Here is a 6,000-nt window from a genome sequence, read left to right as displayed (position 1 = left end):
CGCACACTTGGGCAAACAGGGCCGCCCAGGCCTCACGGCCGGCTGCACAGCGGGGGACTCGCCCCCAGAGAGACCACTGCTGAGGCTGGGGGCCGGGAGAAGCCCCGGGGTGGGCGCCACGACAGCGGGGCCTTTGAAATCTCTCTCTGCAACTGTGGACCCAGCAGTGACTTTCAGAGCTTCCGTTTCCTCCTTCGTAAAATGAAGATATTTAGCTAAGTGACGTCTATGTTCATGTAAGATCTTTAGAAAAGTCACACTTGCATGGGAACCTGAGAAATATACTGATAATATAAACGAGAAGGGCTTCCCTGGTGGCGCAGTGGTGGAGAGTCCGCCTGCACGGACCGGGTTCGTGCCCCGGTCCGGGAAGATCCCACATGCCGCGGAGCGGCTGGGCCCGTGAGCCATGGCCGCTGAGCCTGCGCGTCCAGAGCCTGTGCTCTGCAACGGGAGAGGCCACAACAGTGAGAGGCCCGCGTACCGCAAAAAAAAAAAAAAAAAAAAAAAAAAAAAACGAGAAGGTACATTCGATTTTTAGAAAGTGTTTGCTTCTTTTGTTTTTTTATGGAACTCAGTAAAACAAAAAGTTACAAATTAGCATCTCCTCAGATCTTCTGCTACATGCCCCGCTAAGATGTGCATTTTGTGCACGTGAAGTTCGCATCCGGGGTCAGGGAAGAGCACACGTAGGCCAGCGCGTAAGTCCTTCCCAAGTCAGAACCTCCAGGCTTCCACACACAGGCAACCTCTCTCCTCCATAAAGACGTTCCTGTGAATCACTCAGAGAAGGGGTGGAGACCCAGGCACTGGTCCAGGGGCCTCCAGGGACAGGACAGGACTAGAGGGCGCCTCCTGTGGCCGGGCTGCAGTGAGTCAGGATGGAGAGTGAGTGGGGACCGGGCAGAGGGAGACGTCTGCCACGTTCAGTACTGGAGGCACCAGCAGGGACGCAGCAGCGTCCTCAGAGTGGTACCCAGGCCTCGAGCAGAGGTGCATGGAGAAACTGATGAAGCAGCTCCTTCTTAGACGGTTTTCAGTGCCAGCTGAGTGACAAGGATGTCATGATTGGGGCTTATTTAATAAGGAACACAGATGGATTAGTACAACCAAGATGCTGGGCTGAAAGACCCCCATCTAAGTCAATACACGTCACCCCAAACTTAGAGAGGCCTCTGCCCAGGACACTCTCCAGACGCGCTTCAGCACCGTGTGGCCCAGTGTACAAATGGACGAACTTCGGGGACGCCTTGCTTTCTTCCTGTCTTCTGGTCTTCAGAAACGGCCCTCGGAATTGGCATTGCTCTGCAGGGTGGACCCCAAGCCAGGCGGGCAGCAGAAAGTCAGGCAGCATTGTCCACACACCCCGCAGGAATGCTTTCCACATGGAATATCTTCCTCTGGTGTCGCCCGGACCATGTGAGATATTTGGGGCAGGCCTGGGTAAGAAGCGACACTGGAGACACTCGAGAGTGTATGGGGGGGGTGGCGGTGAGGGGTGCTGAGCCATTCGGGAAGGATGCAAAATGCAGGGTGAGGCCACACCCGTCACACCCACTGCACCCCGCCTGCACCACCCACCCGGCCTCTCTCCTGCAGGAAACAAGTGGGGACCAAGGCGGACACCTCCGTCCCGGGAGCTACATGCATACAGGATAAAGTTGACTAGTGGTTAAAAAAAAAAAGTCCTCTGATCCAGAAAATGCCGTCTTACTTTTGACCAATCAGCTTGCAAAAGATTAGAAAGAGCGATAATACCCAGTGTTGGCCGGGCTGCAGACAAAGGCTGCGTCTTACGCCTTCTGAGAGGAGTGCTGACTCATGACATAATCCTGGGGAGGCTGTTCTCGCCGTGCGCATGTTCCGGCAGCATTCCGTAGGGCCAGTTTGTTCAAAATCAACGTGGGGTCCTACAGATCCAGCAGGATGAAGCAGCTGGTATCGGGGCTCCCCCGATGCTGCAATCACCGTAAAGGGGCCCAAAGCGTCCGAAGTAGGTACTTGGGGGGTGGGGGACGAGGCAGCGCCTGAGCAGGACCATGCCCTCGAGGAACCAGGGAGGTGTGAAGCCTGCAGACCACGGAACAGCATCTTTACAGCACCGAGAGGAAGACCCGCTGCCCTAGACGTCTGTACCGGTAAGAACATCCGACAGAAATCAGGGCTGATGAAACCTGGGGAAATTCTCACTACGAGAAATACTATAGGACAGTCCTTAAGACGAAGGTCAATGATCCCTGATGGAAGCACAGAAGTTCCAGATGAAATGAGCTACGCCTGAAAGAGCAAGTGTTAGACGTGACCCCTGAACGCATAGAAGTAATGTCTTGTGAGCTTATAACGTGTAGAAGTAAACTATGTAAGCGAAAAGTGATGGGAGCGGGGACATTCCATTAAGCTGTTGTGTGTTCTTGCAGCCTTTGAGGTGCAGTGAAGCTCTCATTTAATGCTGCGAAAACAAGGATGCCTTGTGTGACTCGAGAGCCATTCGAAAGACACCCCGAAATAGAACCCAAACAGCTGACAGAGGAGAACAGAGGGAACGTTTAAATACCTGATAATACCAAACAGGCAGCAAGAGTGGAGTAGAGATTAGATCAAACGGGAAACAGATAGCAAGAGGGCTAAAGCCAGCCGGGTCAGAAATCATCACGTGTGAAGAGCTGAGACCAGAGATGGCTGGACGCATGGGCAGATGAGTAACATATAATGAAGTCTTTCGACTTACGTACCCAGCACTGGGGGGGTGTATTCGTGGATGGGCGTCCACACAGCAGAAGGCCAAGCAGCCCTGAGTGGGCACAGGACGGTCCAGCGGGGCCGCGGGCAGCGAGGGGGCAGGTGCCGCAGGTGACGTTGGCAGGAGGTGAGCCCTGGGCGTCACTCAGCTGGGAGGGCGCTCACGCTGGATCCACACGGGACCCGCTATAAGCTCACTGGAGCCTGTCTGGCAGCCCCAACATGTCACGAGTGGCGGGGTTAGAATCGGGGCTGCGGGCCCAGAGGCAGCCTTCCTGCTCCCCTTTCTCTGCCCCCCCCCATCGGGAGGCCCTCGGTTATCTCTCTGGCTCTTTACGCCCGTCCATCTGGGGCCCCCCGGCTCCGCTGCATGCATTTCCTCATCAGGAGCCCAAAAGGTGAGCCTTGCGTCACGTCCAAACCGTGCGTCGTCACCCGGGCGGCAGCCGGAGGGGGCGACCCCAGAGTCTCCCCCGCGACCCTGCCCTCACCAGGCCTCTAAGGTCGTGCTGACAGAGAGGGAAACTCAGGGACCCAGCTGAAAGGACTCGGCCGACGGCAGATGAGCAGGCGGCCCATTGGAAGGAGCTTCTGCCAGAGCCGGTTCTCAGCCCCTGGACCCCGGGCTTGCCGGGCTGGCGGCAAAGGCCAGGAAGTGGCAGAGACAGAAGACGTAAGGAAAGACAACCACTCTCCTCACGACGGACATTAGCGTTCCTTCAGATGATGAGCTGGGAGTGAGACAGAAGTATCTGAGGTGGGGAGTATTTAAGTATTTACGGTGGGTTTTGAGGGGCAGGGTGGAAGTGACAAGTGTGCGGGGACAGTGCTGGGAGACCCGGCCCCCTACAGAGAGTCTGGGGTGGAGGGACAGAAGCACCCCCTGCCCCCAGGGCCCGAGTCCCCAGCGGAACATGAGCCATCCATGGCCCGTCGTCCATCCAGGGTTCAGAGACCAACGCAGGCGGTTAGAGGCTATGAAGTACGTCATGCCATCTGGGGCCAAAGCTGCATCCCTCAGTCCACGCGGGGCCGATCTACCCCCAGGCTGGCCCCTGTCACCGTAGGGGACAGGGACACCACTGTGTGGTGTCCACATGGCCAGGAAGGCCCCGGAGGTGAGGAGGGGCCCAGGGCCGGGGCGGGGGCCGCAGGAAGTAGCAGCAAGGAGGACGTGAGCTGGGTGTCCTCTCATGGTCAGGATATTGATGGAAAGGGAGCTGTGTCCCTCCTGGGTTGGGGAGGGGTCGGGAAGAAGGAGGGTGCAGGTGGCATGCCCGATCCTGCCAGGTTCTGTCCCCAGGTTGTGTGTGAGGTGAGGAGAAATGGTACCAGAGGTGTCCCGGGCATCCCCCACCCAGCCCCCGCCCCGTCCACTCTGGAAGTCCAGGGCACCCCCAGTCTCAGCGCCCGGGCTGTCTCCACGGCCGCCCGCTGCCCTCAGGGTGGCCCACCCTTCAGGACTTAGCCCCTCTCTGCCACTTCACTGACCGCAGCCTCCGCCGGCCGGGAGGTTCCCCGCGAGTTCGCAGGACCCGACGCCAGGGCGGGTGCGTTAGCTTCTCACGGGTGGTGTGTTCAGGCGACACGCGTCTATGGAGCGCAGCCAGGAGAGTGCCGGCGTTTTCCTCGGCGTGAGCGTTTCCCCCTCTGTCTCAGTGCTGAGGTCCAGACCTGTGCTGATCACCACCTGTGCCAGCAATTAAATGTTGAGTAGATCCCTATTTGAGTCTCCAAATGGGCCGCAGGTGCAAAGTCAGTGGCTGGGGCTGGAGCCCCCAGAGGCTGGAGCCCCCAGAGCCAGGCGGGGCAGCTGTGGCCCGGCCGTGGCCCTCTGAGGCTACATCCCGAGCACAACTTAACCCCCGAACCTTCGGTTGGCCGCCAAGTTTCCGTGGTGCTCTGGGCAAAGTCACCATCCACAGAGAACTGACTCCTCCCAGCTCTGAAGCTTCTGAGTTTCCAGTTGAGGGGACTCCTATTGCCCCATCGGGTGCCCTAACTTCCCTGCCCCCCACGCCCGGGGCCACCCCGGTCCTGCCACTTGCGGACGTGCGGGTGAAGGTACTGCAGCCCTGGGTCCCTTGTCCACACCCACTGGTGGCACCGGCTCTGAGCTTCCAGACCACCCTACCGAGAAGGTTCTATGACCTGCGTGTTACAGATGAGGGAGCGGGACCCACATAGGTGCCCAGTCCCAGCTGGTCACCAGCCCGCCGGGCCTCCAGTCCTGTCCTGACCCCAACCCAGGCGCCAAGCTCCTCCTGGCGTCTCGTCGAGGGTCTGGGCGGAGGTCCTGCTGGCTTCCCCGCCTGGTGGGATCAGGTGGATTTCCAGGCCCTCAAGAGGGGCCACGTGTGCTGTTTCTGGAGAGGGAGTCTCACTGTCGGAGGCCGGCGGGCTGGTGGGTCCGCACGCACAAACCGGTGGGGAGGCAGGGCCACGGGGTGACAGGCTGGGGCAGGCTGCCTCCCGGTGACCTGCCGAGAGGCCGGGGCAGGCTCTCTCCGCTGGAGCCTCTAAATTATGACGATGCCAGAAATCCCCAAAGAGGAAGGTCAAACTAAAAAGCGTAGTTATTACAAAACAGGAGACAGAATTTGATGTGCGTGAAATAGTCCCAGATAGTTGGATGGTTGAGATAATTTTCAGCGTTGGATCTTCCTGGTTTCCATCTTCTTTCTTTATTTCCTAAGGTCTGCTTTGTGACCGGACAACCCCAAAGGCAGGTCATCTACATGGAGATTAAGCTGTTATAAGACTAATTCATATTTTATAAGACTGCGTTTGGAGAGTGATCAGCTGAAATTTAATTGGGTTAGACGTTATCACTTGAAATTTTAAATAACTGCACAAAAATGAAATTTAAAATCTCCCCGTGTCTAATAAATTAGTACTGCAATACTGATATTAGCCTCTGAGGAACCTGGCACAGTTTAGCGTGAGGACAGAGCGTCTGCCGGGCACGAGGGCCCGGCCATCAGTCACGCAGGGCCGCCAGGGACCCAGCTTCCATCCCAGCAAACCCCACCAGCCAGACCCCCCGAGGATCAGAGTGTCAGCAGCTCGGAACTGTGAGAAACGCCTGAAGAATATGCTCAATGGTCAGCAAAGGCGAGAGCAGCCCAGCCCGTCCAGCAGGAGGTCCCACCGTCGTGTCGGGGGCTCCTGGCCTGGCGAGGCCGTTTCTAGGCCAGGCCCATCACCCTCAGGTAAGGAGGTGCTTCTGGGCTAAGACACCAGGCGGCGGCTGTGCCCACG

This window comes from Globicephala melas, chromosome 3 (genome assembly GCF_963455315.2).
Source record: "Globicephala melas chromosome 3, mGloMel1.2, whole genome shotgun sequence".
Classification (NCBI taxonomy): Eukaryota; Metazoa; Chordata; class Mammalia; order Artiodactyla; family Delphinidae; genus Globicephala; species Globicephala melas.
Note: the sequence above shows the minus strand (reverse complement) of the source record.